The sequence below is a fragment of the Pleurodeles waltl genome, chromosome 1_2, assembly GCF_031143425.1.
Source record: "Pleurodeles waltl isolate 20211129_DDA chromosome 1_2, aPleWal1.hap1.20221129, whole genome shotgun sequence".
Classification (NCBI taxonomy): Eukaryota; Metazoa; Chordata; class Amphibia; order Caudata; family Salamandridae; genus Pleurodeles; species Pleurodeles waltl.
In genome coordinates, this window is record NC_090437.1 from 1,146,122,135 (window position 1) to 1,146,139,103 (window position 16,969).

Below are 16,969 nucleotides of genomic sequence, written 5' to 3' on the forward strand. Positions count from 1 at the left end.
ATGGAAGGGCAACTACAAAAGAAAATGCTGCAATTAATGTTAAAGAGCACAACCATCTTCATGGCCTCCACCTACAAGCTGACCCAGGTACACAACTGAACTCTACCCTAATTTACACTTATTGACCTTAATAGTCAGGCCTCCCTGCTGTGGGGCCTGAAGCGCTTCCTTATGGTGGGTCAGGTGATCCTTCCAGGTGGAGCTGTGCACAGGTACATCATCCAGATAAGCTGCACTGAACTTCTCCAGCCCAGATGAGACTCTGTTCACCAACCTTTGGAAGGTGGCAGGTGAATTCTTTAATAAATGTGCATTATTTTACACTGGTAGTGACCCTCTGGTGTGGAGAATGCTGATCTCTCCTTTGCTCCTTCACTTAGGTCAATCTGCCAGTAGCAGAGTAGTATTCCCACACCAAACTACCCCAACTTGGGGAAGGTGTTGGATAGTGAAGGGTGATATTTACTATTCCCACTACAAACAAAACAAACTCATAGAAGGTGTTGGACACTAAAGGGATGACATTTATATTCCCACGCCAATCTAAACCAACTCATAAGAAGTGTTGAACACTAAATGGGTGACATTTAGTATTCCCACTCCAATCTAAACCAACTTGTGGAATGTGTTGGACACTAAAACGGTGGCATTTACTATTCCCACTCCAGTTTAACCGTATTGGAGAAGGTGTTGGACAACAAAGTGGAGACATTTACTGTTCCCACCCCAAACTACCCCAACTTGGGGAAGGCATTGAATAGTAAAGGATGATATTTACTATTCCCATCAAAACTAAACAAACTCATAGAAGGTGTTGGACACTAAAGGGTTGACATTTTCTATGCCCACACCAATCTAAAGCAACTTATAGAAGGTGTTGGACACTAAACGGGTGACATTTACTATACCCACTCCAATTTAAACCAACTCATAGAAGATGTTGGAAACTAAACGGATGACATTGGGTGACATTTACTATTCACACTCTAATTTAAAGCAACCTGTGGAAGGCGTTGGACACTAAAGGGGTGAAATGTGCTATTCTCACTGGAATCTAAAACAAGGCATAGAAGGTGTTATACACTAAAAGAATAACATTTACTAATCCCACTCCAATCTAAACCAATTTGGGGAAGGTGATGGACACTAAAGGGATGACAGTTACTAGTCCCACTCCAAACTAAACCAACTCATAGATGGAGTTGAACACTCAAAGGGTGACATTCACTATGCCCACTCTAAAACTGAAACCAACTTATAGAAGATGTTGAACACCAAATGGGTGAACTTTACTTTACCCATTCGAATCTAAGCCAACTCATAGAAGGTGTTGGACACTAAAGCGGTGGCATTTACTATTCCCTCTCCAATCTAAACAACTCATAAAAGGTGTTGGGCAGTAAAGGAGTGACATTTACTATTCTCACTACAGTCTAACCATATTGGGGAAGGTGTTGGACAATAAAGGGGTGACATTTATTATTCTCACTCCAAACCAACTTGAGAAAGGTGTTGGACACTAAAAGGGGGACATTTACTATTTCCACTCCAATCTAAACCAACTTGAAGAAGGAACTGGACACTGAAGGGGCGACATTTACTAGTCCCATTCCAAACTAAACCAACTCATAGTTGGTGTTGAACACTAATGGTGTGACATTTACTATGCCCACTCCAAATCTAAACCAACTCCAAAAACTGAAAGATGTTGGACACCAAAGGATTGAGCTTTCCTATTCCCATTCCAATTAAAACGAACTCATAGAAGGTGTTGGACACTAAAGGGGTAGCATTTACTTTTCCCTTTCCAAATCAAACAACTCATAGAAGGTGTTCGACACTAAAGGAGTGACATTTACTCTTCACACTACAATCTAACCATAATGGGGAAGGTGCTAAACAATAAACAGGGGACATTTGTTAATCTCAATCCAAACAAAACCAACTTGGGGAAGGTGCTGGACACTAAAGAGGTGACATTTACAATTCCCACTCCAATCTAAACCAACTTGGGGAAGTTGTTGGACACTAAAGGGGTGACATTTACTACTCCCACTCAAAAATAAATCTATTCATAGAATATGTTGGACACTAAAGGGGTGACATTTACTATTCCAATTCTAAAATCCACCAACTCAAAGAAGGTGTTAGACACTAAAGGAGTAGCATATATTATTTCCACTACACTCAATTCATATTGAGGAAGGTGCTGGACACTAAAGGTGTGGAATTTGCTATTCCCAATCGATCCTAAACAAACTTGGGCACGCTGTAGCACAATGATAGAGTGACATTCACTATACCCATTCCAGCCTAACCTCACTGGGGAAGGTGTCGGACACTAAAGGGGGGACCTTTACTATTCCAATTCCAATCTAAAAAAACTTGGGGAAGGTGTTGGACACTAAAGGGGTGACATTTACTGTTCCCACTCCATCTAAACCAACTCATAGAATATGTTGGACAATAAAGGGGTGACATTTAGAATTCCCACTGCAATCTAAACCAACTCACAGAAATGTTAAACACTAAAGGAGTGACATTGACTATTCCCACTCCAGTCTAAACCAAGTTGGGGAAGGGGTTGGACACTAAAGGGGTGACATTTACTATTCCCAATCCAAATTAGACTAACTCATAGAAGGTGTTGGACACTAACGGGTGACATTTACAATGCCTCTTCCAAACTAACAACCTCATTACGAGGCTCGTGGTCGTAGGACCGCCAGCCTCGTGGTAGTGCTCGGACTGTCACAGCTGAGGCGGTCTGACCGCCACATTACAAATTTGGTGGGTGGACCCACCTAAAGACAGCCGTCTCCACCAGGATCACAGATCCTGATGGGGGTGACAGGGGTCTTGGTTGTAGTTAGCCAGGGCGGCACTGAACTCAGTGCCACCGGGCTGATTACAACCTTGTTCTCCACTAGCCTTTTCGTGGCGGGGACCCTGCCATGAAAAGGCTGGCAGAGAACAAGTGCTGGGGGCCACTGACGGGCCTCTGCACTGCCCATGTATGTGTCAAGGGCACTGCAGGGGCCCCCCCTGCCCTGTACCATCGGAATGCACACTGTTTCTTTGCAGACAGTGCGCATTCTGAGGGCGCTGGTCGACCCCCTCTGTGCTACAAGATAGCACTCAGTGCCTTTAAGGGAGTTTAGTACTATCTCGAAACACTGTTCCTGCCGGTCTGACTAGCTGGAATGCTGTATTGCAATTTTTCCACCGGTCAGACAGGCGGGAACATTGTGATAGGACAGGAGAGGATGCCACCACCTTTGTGGTGGCATCCTCCCCGTGAGTTTGGCAGTCCCATGGTAGGACTGACAAACACTTAATGAGGCCCCAAATCAACTCATAGAAGATGTTGGAAACTAAAGGGGTGACATGTACTATTCCCACTCCAATTTAAACCAACTCATAGAAGATGTTGGACCCTAAAGGGGGGGCATTTACTATTCCCACTACAAACTAAACGCTAAAGTGGTGACATTTACCATTCCTATCCAAATCTAAACCTACCCTTAGAAGGTGTTGGACACTACAGGAGGGACACTATTCACACTCCAATCTAAACCAACTGATGGAAGGTGTTGGGCACTAAAGGGTTGACATCTACTATTCCCACACCAATCTAAACCAACTCATATAAGGTGCTGGACACTAAATGGGTGACACTTACTGTTCCTACTCCACTCTAAACCAACTCGTAGAAGGTGTTGGACACTAAAGGGGTGACATTTACTATTCACATTAACTATTCCCCCTACAATCTAAATAAACTTGGGGAAGGTGTTGCACACTAAAAAGGCGACGTTTACTATTCCCACTCCAGTCTAACCATATTGGGGAAGGTGTTGGATACGAAAGGGATGTCATTTAATAGTTCCACTCCAGTCTAACCATGTTTTGGAAGGGTTTTTGACACTAGAGGGAGACATTTACCCCAAATTTTAAACAACACTTAAACAAAGCAATCGTCTCCAGGCCAACTCACACAACTGCTGGCCAATTACAGATGCCGTAAATAGGCAAAGCTACACATTGTATTGATTGTCACTTTCAGAACTGAATGGAATACTATGCGAAGTTAAACATGTTACTGGCCATTTAAGCCATGCAATGACTGAAGAGGTGAGACCTAAAACCACCTTCTGTACATATTCTGTTTATTTTTACTGTTATTTGTTTGTGTTTATTTTCTATTTACAGAAGTATGCAACATCTAATGCTGTTTCTAGATAGCCTTAGAAATGATATAGGTAGTGTTGTAAATACCTCAGAGAAAGAGCAAAACAGGGAGATGAAGATGAGTTACAAAAAGTAACTTAAGGCCTAAAAATTCCTGGCACTTATTTGAGCGAAGCCAAGAAATCCCCGTAGTGTACAACAGGCATTTCCTGATTCACTAGTTAGGATTTAAGTGTCTCCTTATGATGGCAGATGAAAGAAGAAAAGTTGTCCTTTTTGATAATATTTGTAGAACTACAGAGAAGGCTGGTGATAGACTATTAATGCTTAAGGTGGTGTCATTAATGTTTGATTCATTATCTTCTATGTTTTATTTCTTTTCCCAGCTGAGGCTATTTATTTTAAGGAAAGAACAATGTGTGTAATCATTTTGTGATTGTGGGGGCTGTAAAGTAGGAACAGCTATCTAATTTATTTGGTAGGCACCTGTGCTTTAATAAGACTTATTAAAACATTCATTCATTCCAGGAAGAAGCATACATACAACTAAACTATTTCCTTCAAAACATGGGGTTACAACAGTGCTTACAACAGAGCTTCAATTTTAAAATAGCACTAGCAATGTATGTCATTGCTAATGGCAAACACTGGTTGCATGGGCATCAGGGGGTGCGGGCTGTAGGGATGGCTTCTAGAGAAGGAGGCCTGCTTTTGGGACAGCTGATTTCTTGCTGTAGGAAGCATGCCAATTTGAACACCACCTTGAATGGATCTCATAGTTTTGATACCTTCATGCCGATTTTCCACATAGGGAAACCTGCAAAATTCATGTTGCTTAAATCAATGGGGCATGCCTTTGGGAGTTAAGAGGGTATACTGATAGCGCGTCCAGCCTTTATAAATTACTTGTATTTGGACACGCTGGAGGTCGGTGAATCTTTTAACCTAGTTGCGCTCTCCTCATCGAAGAATAGTCGGATCACTCCAATTAATAATCAATAACTATTTTAATCAATAGCCAATAGTCAATTAATAATCAATCAACACATTAGAAATCAATAACCATCAGTATTTTGACTCAACGTGACCTTTCAGTCATGAATAACCACACCAGTTTATTAAAAGTTAATGTGTTTATTTCCCTTTATTAACAAAGATAATACAATGTATATAAGTCTCAAAACCAAATGATATATGTATACGAACATTACTAGCTGTCCATAGCGACAGAAGAAACGCAATCTACGCAATATCTGGATTATAATGCATTCAGTTATAGCAATGCAAATCACTAATATAAGCAATTGAATTTGACTAATTTCATACATCGGTCAGCATAACAAGATTTCAACTTAGCATGGTGCATCAGATGAATACCTCGACTAGCCTCTAATTTGCATTGGCATGTGGGGCTTCATGCAAAACGAATTTAGTCAACACAAATTTAAAAAACTTCTAGCTTGGGCCCTATCAAAATTAGCAGTTGGTACCTAAAAGGGAAAATACAATGCATAATACAATTATCCTTTCATATTTTCCAAATACAATCAGCATTCAAGAAAAGTCTTCGTCCTTCAGGTACCGGTTCGATCAGCATGGGGCAGATTTCAAAGGGGCAAAGTTAAAACAAAGTTTCCTTGCAGCAGCAAGGAGAGTGGGACAAAAGTCACTGCATGGGCAGGACGGGGCAAAATTAAAGTTAAAGTCTCTAGGGTGAGAATTCTTAAAGTCTCTTTCTCTGCGACAGAGAAAGGGTATCAAAGGGCTCGTTCCAAAATGGCTTCTTGAATCAGGCTTCAAAATGGCATCGTAGAAAATGGCTGACTTCTCTTTGTCCTGTGGGTTTAAGTGAGAAACATTCCAAATTCTTCAGGGTCTTCCATTGGAGGGTTCATAGGGTGGCTTCAATTTGACCAATGAATAGTGTCTTTCTCCTAGTACCCATTTATGCATAAGGTGTCCTTGGAGCCTTGGAACACAAGTTGCAACAAAGTTTGCCAATTAATTTTATCTTAGTGTATTTATTGTCTGCACCTGCAGAAACTGACCTTGCTTCAAAGAGGATGAAACCAGCCTAGCACGAAACCTTGAGATAAGTGTATTAGTCATTTCTACTGGAAAAATACTGTACAACCTTAAAGTAAAAGAATATGTATTTGTTAATACAAGTGAAAACCACACAGTTGAATTCGAGACCAGGCAACTAGGCCAAAGCCTCTGCTAAATTTAGGCTAAGCATAAAACAGTTTCAACAAGAAAATCATAGAATACATTTGCAATTATTACGGATTACTACATTTGTCAATTCTTCATGATTAATTAAGCCCGTTTATAACAATGGCGAACTACCCCATGGGCACAATTTCCCACATACATTATTTTTCTTTGCTAAAATCGCACTACCTTATACGATTTTGATTATATGATATATGAATATTTGTTAGTCCTTCTTTTCTGCGTCATCAATACCTACATGATGGCTCTTAATGTCTAAGGACCATGACATTTACTACTGTTGATTCTAGATGTTACTAGCAACTGTTTTAGAAGTGGTAGAGTAGAAAGGTTTTCTTAAAGGATATTTTTTACTTTGGCTAAGCCACTTTTGGTGTAGTTCCACACCTAGTGAAACTGCTGCAGCCAGTCTCTGCTCTTTGGCACACCTGACCTCTGCTGCACCACAGAAGGCGCAGACAACACTCCCTCCCCCAGCCTACCTAACCCTGCCCTAATTCTTTGACCCACAAAAGTCCCCTTCCAGTGTCATATTCTGTTTGCCCTAAGCAGGAAAACTGACAAACAATGTTAACAGATTTGTCCACAAGTCAGAGAAAACAAATGGAAAATGACCCAGCATTTCTGGGGTTGGCTGACTAATTTTCATTCAGTCCTAATAGTTCCAGTGGGGAGGTCACCACTACAGTGGCAGGCACCCTGTCTGGAGTTTGGCGAACGGGTGTTTCCGTCCACCAAACTCATGATTAAGGCCTAAATCTAGCTAAGACTGAGATCATGCTGATACCCCAATTTCCATATTATTGGGACTACAAATTTTAACCATAATCTTTTGGTTAATATGCCTCCCAAGTTGATATGGTGAGAAACTTGGGGCTGATTCTTGGTTCAAACCTCTCTATCAGTCTGCAGACGTCAGTGTGAGAAATTGGGTTGTTTGTTCAGGGGTGTGTGATCCCGTGTCAGGGTGAACCACAAAAGTCAATAAATAAACCTATCCTTAAGCCTTTCCTAGCTTGACACAAAAGCAGTACGGCATAAGTTAGAGGCAATGTGTAAAGTATTGACACCACACACAAAGGACAATAAAGTGAAAATACACCACAAGAAAAATCCCACATCAATTTAGAATAAAATGAGACCAAAATGAGAAACATCCAATCATTAGAACTCGAGATATGCAATTTCAAGGATGTAGGTATGTATAGTCCCTAAAATCACAAAGCAACTCTCGCAGTTATCTGGTTGTGCTAGATCAGGGAAAAGTCACAGGTTCAGGCTGACTGAAATGGAGTGCAGGCCGGATACAGGGACTAGGTTAGTTTATCTAAAAAAAGCTACCTTCTCATAATACGGCACAAACAGTCCAGTTTGCAGTGGAGGAGGCTGTGAGGATAAGGGAGAACACTGCAGATGATCCTTGATGTAGCATGAAAAGCAGTCTGGGCGTCGTGGGCACTTGCTACAGTAGTGCACAGATCCTGTTGGGTGTCACAGATGGTCATTGCTGGTGCTTTGCATTGGTGGTCACTGTGTACTGTCAATGCTGTAGTGCAAAGTGCAGATCTCACGTTGCTGGTTTTTGCTGGCAGGTGTTTCTAGCACAGAGAGTCTGGTCCAGTGGAGCTTTGCATTGTGGGTCATCAAGAGCAGCAAGGTCTCAGTACGAGCGGGCCTGTTCACGATTGCAAAGACCCCAAAACTTCTGGATTTCTTCTTATTATTCAGAGTTCAATCTGATGCTAACAAAGGGTTCCGCATTTGGGGAGGCACTGCTTGAGGATCAAGGACTTACTCTAGGAGAGGCCAGCAAGTGTCAGGCAGAATAATTTGCAGATCCAGGCAGGCCCAGATGCAGCAGGTCAGCTGGACAGGTGCAAGGCGCCTCTGGAGATTGTTGTTTCCCTGTAGCTCAGAACAGATGGCTGATTATTGGAGTCACTCTACCCGGGATTAAGGGAGCGAGCACAGTCTTCTTTCTCAGAGAGCAGGCCAGGCCTCAAGAAGTAGGGCAGTCATTTAGCAGCAGGGCAGTCCTTCTTCTTTAGTATCCACAGGCCCAGGAATTTACTGAAGAGTGGGTCTGAGGGTGTTATTTTTCATGCAACAATCTGCAAGCAACAGTCCCTACTTACAAATAAATATAATTGGGAGGGAGAGCATTTCAGGTACAACATGCTTTGGTCTAGAATTCCATGCCCTTTCTCATTCACAGTGACCCCATCTGCTGAAACTTAAAAGATCTTGTGAAATGTGCAAGTCATGCTATATCCATTGCTAATCTTGTCTTACTGTGCAGGAGGCTGTTTCTTAACACCAAAGGCCCCGCTTGGGGTAACGCTAGTCTTTATAAAATCATCCAAAATAACATCATTCAACTGAGTGTGGATGCTATATTTCACAAAGGTTCTGATAATGTTCTCAAAGCACAACAAAAATTGGATTGCATGGGATACGTGTTATGAATTAGACAATGTCGAGACGGGGCCACTCACCTGAAAAGCAGGATGTCTGCAGGGGCGATGGTATGCCCGACCTCCTGGAACACCTCTCGGCACTTCCTGGTGGACACAGAAACCCCGACAGGTGTTCCAAAAGAAAGGGGGAGTGGAAGAGAAAGAGACAAAACACTGCCACGTCTTGCCGGTCCAGCCAGACACCCTGTATCTTCGGGGGGCAGGCCGTTGTTGACAGAGTGATAGTAGAGTTAGTGCACTCAACTTCCTTGAAACTGAATCTCTCTTTCTGATATGGGCACAGGAGCGGTAGAAGAACACCGGGATGCTACAGCACTTTTCTTGGATAATAATAACTGTTGGCACAATTACTAACACTGCATTACCAAAAACCCAAACTGAGTACCATAACAATAGTACTGCGACACTAGGGCTGGCTTCACAGAGATTCACTGTTGCACATTACAAATAGAACTGTGGTTGCACTTATCATGCACAAGAAAGACAAAAAAGGGCATTAATTATATCACATATAACTTTCCTGCATACATAGGGTTAAACTAAAAGGAACAAAAACAATCCAAGAAATACAAATGTCCACTCTGGGTTCAAACAGTTAGGGTGGCACACTTTGTTTTGGTTTCACTCTGTGTGTGTGAAAAACCCTTCAAAAAGCAAATTCTTCAAACCTGAAACACAGGCATGAATGACACAATTTAAATCCAAGAGTTATGCTATTAGAGAAAGAAAAGTAACGTAAATGTTCTTTTAAAATTGCACTGTCACTTTTTGTAGTAGAGCTCAAACAGATTTCCTGAAGCACATTTAGGCAAGTAACTACAATAATAATGTATAATGCTCAGATGTGCATTTGTTTCTTCAAGATAAGCACTCTGCCACAATCCGAGGTCTGAAATACACCAGCTGTTCTAGGAAAACGCGGCAATCAAAGAACAAACTCCCTGGGGAATACTAATCACTTAGCTGCAGTCTTTTCCGGAGTGCTGGAGGAATGCCTGGTGTCAGCTGGTACAGTAACGAAGAAAAGAATTGCCTCAAAAGTCCTGAATCCGAGGATGACAGCATGAGCTGGAATGCCAAATCAGATGCTGAGATCAGGAAGTAAAACAAAGCCAAGCAGGGAGGCATGCTTCACTCTGCCATTTATAGCCAATCAGGAAAGCAGTTGAGTTTCCACATGTGAATGAGTCACCACACCCAGTTAGAAGCACATGTCTACACCACACCCAATTAGAAGCACATGTCTACACCTGCTCACATTGGCAAACAAGCATTGGTAAAACCAATTGTGTAACACAGCACATTATGTTTACTTAGAAACATGAAGGTTTAACCAAGAACAGAGATATGATATAACCCTAATCACTGGGGATGCTGACAGATAATGCAGGAGGCACCTTGGGGATTCTTGACATGCAATTTACACTGGGGAAGCCTATGATCTCTTACCACAACTGGAACAAGGGAAAAAGCATAGTGGGCATGTACAATGAAAGCCCAGGACCCCTCAGATAAGAATTCAGAGGAAGGCAAACCCTATGTAATCCACACTTGGCCATTCAATTAGTATTGCACATAATGATGTTCATCAACCTAGTGGGGTAACTACTAAAGCAAATAATGGCCAAGGCCTCAATGTTTCCTACTATTCATATGTCTTTCAGTGTCCATAAATAACAGTCATCCTTTGACCTTTGAGCCCAATATCATAACCCAAGAAAGATGTATCAAAGCACCTAGTAGGCATAATATCAGTCAAAGATTTGAAATGCTCATATTTTGTAATGCAGTGTACAACAACTCCAAAGCTTAATGCCTAACTTTATCCAATTTCTCACCACAAGGGAAGCATGCAGAAACAAATAGAACCCAGTATGAGCACAAGAAATTCTTGAATACAGAAAAATAAGCACCGTCCTCTATGTCCAGGTATAAAGAATGTCCCACCGGCAATACTCAGCTCACAACAGGGTGGCTGCTACACCTAAAATGTATCCTACAAATGGAGTAAAGAAGAGTGTCAGCTGCAATAGCCTCACACTTTCCTTGGACAAACAAGGTAAGAACCAACTCAGCACTGACTAATTCCCTTAAGAAAATGACTACAAGTCCCAGAATTCAAAGAAAAAACTGGAATGGAATAGCACATCATGCATGGGACTGGGGAACTTGGCAGCTTTGAAGATGTCAAAGAAAATCAGGCAGGTGGAGGATATAAATAGCAACTAAAATGTACCTGGGAATTCCAGAAGCTAAGGACACAGCCATACCCTGCAGCAACACCCATAACTCATAGAGATTAATCCAATTTATACAGCCAGTGGTACAGAGAGAGAACATTAGAAAGATGTAATGTCATATGTGTCATAGGTGTCTGTGCCCACGATGATCTGGACATCAGAATAAAACACTACTGAGATAAGTACAACAAGTAGTGCAACACGTTCAATGAGTAGACCTACTGAGCCCATCTGTTCTACTGGAAAAATGATGCAAATGAAAGGCTCAGAGAGAAAATCCTAGTATGGGGAGTAAGGCCATTTTGTCAAAACTCTTATCATTTGGGAAGTCATAAGGGACTTGAAAAACTACACCAGCCTAAAAATGATAAATGTCTGCACTCTGTAAAACACTGCCAAATGTACCTCACAGTCAAATGGCACTTCAAGCGCATACTGATCTGCAGAGAAGTTAGTGGCACTGAACTGTAAACACTGGTGGTTTGACAGAAGTGGCACAGATGAACAAGCTGAGCACACATGGTAGGGTATTCATGATCGTCTCTGGGTCTTGGCTCAGCAAGTGTATTCCCAACAAACAAAGCTCCTAAATGAGTTTGTCATTTGCTTGTTAACTCATCAACTTCACAAGTCTTAATATTCAATGTATTGCTAATTCTAATAAAAGGTAACTTGTACAGGTACAAAACTGCCATGCCATTGTGCATGCTAAGAGTCTACAGTTGATGTGTTCACATGAAATGTGATAAAAATTTGCCCATTTAAACCCAAGTAGAAGCTGTCATTGTGTGGTGACATGAGAGAAGGAAGTATATTAATATGATCTTTAGCCACACACATTAGTAATGCATCAGGTGTAGCCCTGCAGTAAAGGCCCTAGCTGTCACTATTCTGCAGTAGAACAGTTATGACTCTTAGCCATCCTCAAAATAGTATAATCTCTTGTGGGTCTATCATGATATGTTGCAATTATGCTGAAACTGAATTGCCATGTCGTGAGGAACTGGGTGGTTGGTTGAGGGGAGGAAGTGTGTGAGCCTTTCTCATGCAACATTCACAATCCCTGTCAGGGTGAACAACACAAAGTCACTAAATTAACCTGTTTTTAATGCTCTGGTAGCTTGGCACAAAAGCAGACAGGCTTAACTTAGAGGCATTATGTAAAGTCCTTATGTAGCACTCAGTAATAAAGTAAAAACACTACACAAGAATAATTCCACACCAAATTAGGAAAATAGAATACATTTCATAAATTGTTTGACATCAAAACAACATAAATCCAATCAGTAGAACTGGAGATATTCAGTTTTAAAGATTTAGGTAAAAGTAGGGCCAAAAAGTTCAAAGCACCAATTGGGGTTATTTCAGTGGCACTGGACCAGGACAAAGTCAAAGGTTCAAGAAAACCATGATGGAGCATGGGCCAAGTACAGGACCTAGTTTGGCCTGCTGGGCAATGTACCTGTTTGTACTTGGACTGATATGTGAGGTCCTGCGTGGCACTGCATCAGGTTGTGTCAGTCAGTTCCGATGGGGCTGCCAATCAAAAGGTGCAAGGTGCTGCATTAATTTACATTCTGCTTCATCGGTTCCAGTGAGGCCGATGATCAAGAGCTGCAAGTTACTGCAATGTGAGTCTTGAGTCGAGATGCATTGTTCTATATCAATTCTGATGAGGCCGCCTATCAGGAGCTATGAAGTTCTGCAATATGAGGTCCTGGGTTGAGATGCGTCACTGCTGCATCAGTTCTGGTGAGGCCGCCGAACAGGAGCTGTGAAGTGCTATGATGTAAGGTCCTGTCTCGAGATTCATGGGGCTGTGTCAGTTCCTATGAGGCCGCCTCTCAGGAGCTGCAATGTGCTGCGATGGTAGGTCCTGTATTGCGCTGCATTGAATTGCAACAAGCTACATTGGTTCAGAAGAAACCCACAGCTGGGCCAGGAGGTGTACATTCTGAAGTCAGCCAAGGATCCAGGACCTGGGGGCACCTCTTGGGATTCAAGGCTCACTCCAGCAGAAGCTAGCAGCAGGGCACAGGCAGGTCCAGTTGAGTCTGGGAGCTGGGAAGATACAGCGCATATCTCTTAGAGTTATTCTTGCAGTCCTAGCTTAAAGGAGCAAGTCCAGTCTATCTTCCTCAGGCAACAAGGCAACAGTTCAGCCCTTCTTAACGCAGGATAGTCCTGGTACCAGGAGGACAGCAGAGCATTGCTTCTTCTGAGTCTTCCACAGGTCCAGAAGTGATCTGAAGAGTTTGCCTAAGAGTTTGCCTGAGGGTCCAATGTTTATACGTGGTCCCAGCATTCAAGTGAAAGAAACCTCTAGACTCCCCCCCCCCCAATCTGGTTCTGGAATTTTCTTCCTTCCCCTGTCCTGGCTCAGGTGGGCCTTTTCTTAATGTACTGAGGTAGCCCCTTTGAAGTGCAAGTGTTGTAGATGACAGCTGAAAAGGTGCCCATCCTGACAGCAACCAGCCCTCCTTTGTGATACTGCCTGGGAGGAATACACAAAGGCCAATTGCCAACTATACCTAGTCATGTGACCTAGGATATAGGTAGCAGTCACCAAATGGTTAGTACAAGAAAATGCCAACTTCCTAATAGTGGCAATTTCAGAATTGTGAGTTAAAGTTTGACTTTACTATCAAGGAGGATTTTTAATTACAATTCCTCAGACACCAAACATAACATTCCTTCTTTCTCCCAGATAAAAGTTATTATTTATTACATGTAATAAAGTAACCCAATATTGCCCTATGGGAGAGGTAGGCCTCAGAGCAGTGGAAAACAAATGCATGAGTTTTTCACTACCAGGACATCTAACCTAAACATATATGTCCAACTTTTTAAATACACTGCACCCTACCCTGTGTGCTAGGTCTTAACCTAGGAGTGACATATGTATTAAAAAGGGAGTGTAAGGCTTGGCAAAAGGTGTATTTTGCAAAGTCGAAAAGGCAGTTTAAAACTGCACAAACATGCTGCAATGGCAGGCCAGAGACATATCGAAAGGGCTACTGAATTGGGTGGCACAATAAATGCTGCAGACCCAGTGGTAGAATTTAATTTATAGTCCTTGGGTATATGTAGTACCACTTTGATAGGGACGTATAAGTAAATTACATATGCCTATTGGGTGTAGGACAATTTTACCATATTCAGGGGAAAAAGTACAAGCACTTTTGCCCTGGTTAGCATTGATAAAGCACAAAGAGTCATAAAAGCTGACAAAATGGGTTCCAAAAACAAATGGGGGAAAGACAAAAAGTTTAGAGTTGGCCCTGCAGAGAGGGCCTGGTCCAACACATGTAAATCCACAGATGTGTATGTGTTATGAATCAAACTGTGCACACGTGTGATTATTATGACTAACAAGAAGGGGGCAAAATTAATTGGCCGTGCACTTTTACTATCACCATTGCAAATACATAATTAAAGCACTTGTGCAGCATATGGAAATGGAAAGATTCCAACTAAAGCTATTTTCTCAGTAATCATCTTATGTCACTTCCTGGGAGGAACATGAGGCAATTGGCAGTATGTGAATGGGGAATGTGTGTGAGTGTGCCATAACCCTAGCTGCTGATTTCCTCCTTTGTAGATGGCATTCCATTGCAGTCATGTTATCATGGCCCTTAAATGACTGTTCCTGTGATTTGTTCATACACAAATAGAAGTTAAGCGTTGACGGTCACATTGCACACCAAATGTCAAAACAGCAGATTGACACATACCACATAGATTTCTATTTGAGTACATCAGCTTGCCCCCGACGGTGCATCATATCTAGTAACAAAACAATTATAGTTTGCCTGAATTCTGTTTACAGATTTGTATCTGGGTATTGCCATCCATTACTTTCACTTGTTGAGAGTAATGCAGTACACTATGTATTTGACCATGTGCAGTGTACTTTCTATATTCCACATTGACTGTTAGTTGACCTATCAGGGCAACATTTCTGTATCTTCACATCAGTATTGATAACTGATAGGTATCTACAGTGTCTGTATCACGCTAAGAGCCAAGGACATAATTAGAGTAAACATAACTGCCCATCATACAGCAGTGGCACACTTTCTATTTGTAGTAGACAGAAATTTAGGTCACAGGTATATTGATAAAATGAGTACAGACATTCAAATGTTCCTTATTGAAGAGATATTGTAGAACTGCTGATGTGTGTTTCACTTCTGCACATGATGGTAAGTGTTACAGTAGATATTTGTTATTTTTCATATTTTTGGTAGTAATCCAACTTTGATTTCTTGTTTATGTGGTTTATTTTTGAGGATATTTAAACTGGATTTATTTTAATGTAATGTCTTTTATACTGGTCTTTTATTTTGGTCACAGTTAATTTTGAAATCTAAACATACAACATTTTCAACATTTACAACATTTTCAACATTTTCCCTTATTACTTTATTTTTGAAGTATAATTAGTTAATTTGACCCCCATTCAAGTCCATCACTTCCCCAATGCAGTGATATTTGGAATTCAAACAGGATCCTCCAAAATCCAACAATTTACTGATTGTTGTTAAGTTTTGAGTATGAATATAGGAACAGTATATTTGTCCCTCTTCCCAAGGTCCATCATATTCCCCAGTGTGGTTAAGTTCAAAGTTGGAATAGTAAATATGAACCCTCTCCCCCAAAGTCCCACACTTTCCCCAGTTTGGTTAAGTTTCAAGTGGGAATAGGAAATTTGGCCCCTCTGAAGTCCAGCACTTTCCCCAATGTGGTTAAGTTTGGAATGTGAATAGTGAATCTGAAACCTCTCTATCCTCCAAAATCTAACACTTTTCCTAATGTGGTTAAGTTTGGAGTGAGAATAGTAAACCTCAACCACCTAATGTCATATACTTCCCCATATGTGGTTACTTTTGGAGTGGGAATCTAAACTCCCAAAGTTTAACACTTTTCCCACTCCGGTTATGTATGGAGTGGGAATAGTGAATCTGAACTTCCAAAAGTCCTAAACATTCCCCAGTGTTGTTAAATTTGGATTTGGAGTAGTAAAACAAAGTGCAACACGTTCTCTAATATGGTTAAGGTTGAAGTTCGAGTAATACATTAAACGTTCCTCAAAGTAAAAGAATATTTGGGAATAGCAAATGTGATATCAATCCACTGTTAACATTTTTTTTTTAAATGTATATATTTAAAAGTTATACTCATTTATAGTGTAAACAGTTTGTTTTCTTTTTAGTGTAGTTTTCATAAAGTACTTTTTGCATGTTATGTTTATATACATTATTTAAACATCTTAGTTAATATAAAGCATTTTTTTCAATATTTACAACATGTATTTTCTATGTTCTTTTTATTTCCAAAAATATTTTAAATTATACATATGAAATTGTTGCAGTGTACATACATTTTTATTTGTAAAGTTTAACAAATTTAGTAGTCTATACTATTTATATGTTTTAACATTATTATAATATATTAAAAAGATTTGGTTATATATGTTTTCAGAATTCTGTAATATATATGTATATATAAAAGCATTTCTATTTTGTAAAACTTGTATTATATTTACCATGTAGTTTATAGTTTTGTTTTTGAAACATTAATAAATAGAATACATGCTTTTCAACATTGAATTCTGTGGCATGAAAGTCTTTGTTTTTATCTACATTTGTTTCCCGTTTCTGTCATTATGTTGGCTTTCTTCGTCCTTTTGGGCTGTTCATGGAGTTTATGTGTTTAGTTTCCAGCTGCTGGTCTCCTGTTGAAGTAAAAACTATTTTAAACTAATTGTTAACGGTTTAGTCATGTAGTAGATGTGTTTAGACTTAGTTAAGGCAGTTGAGTGTA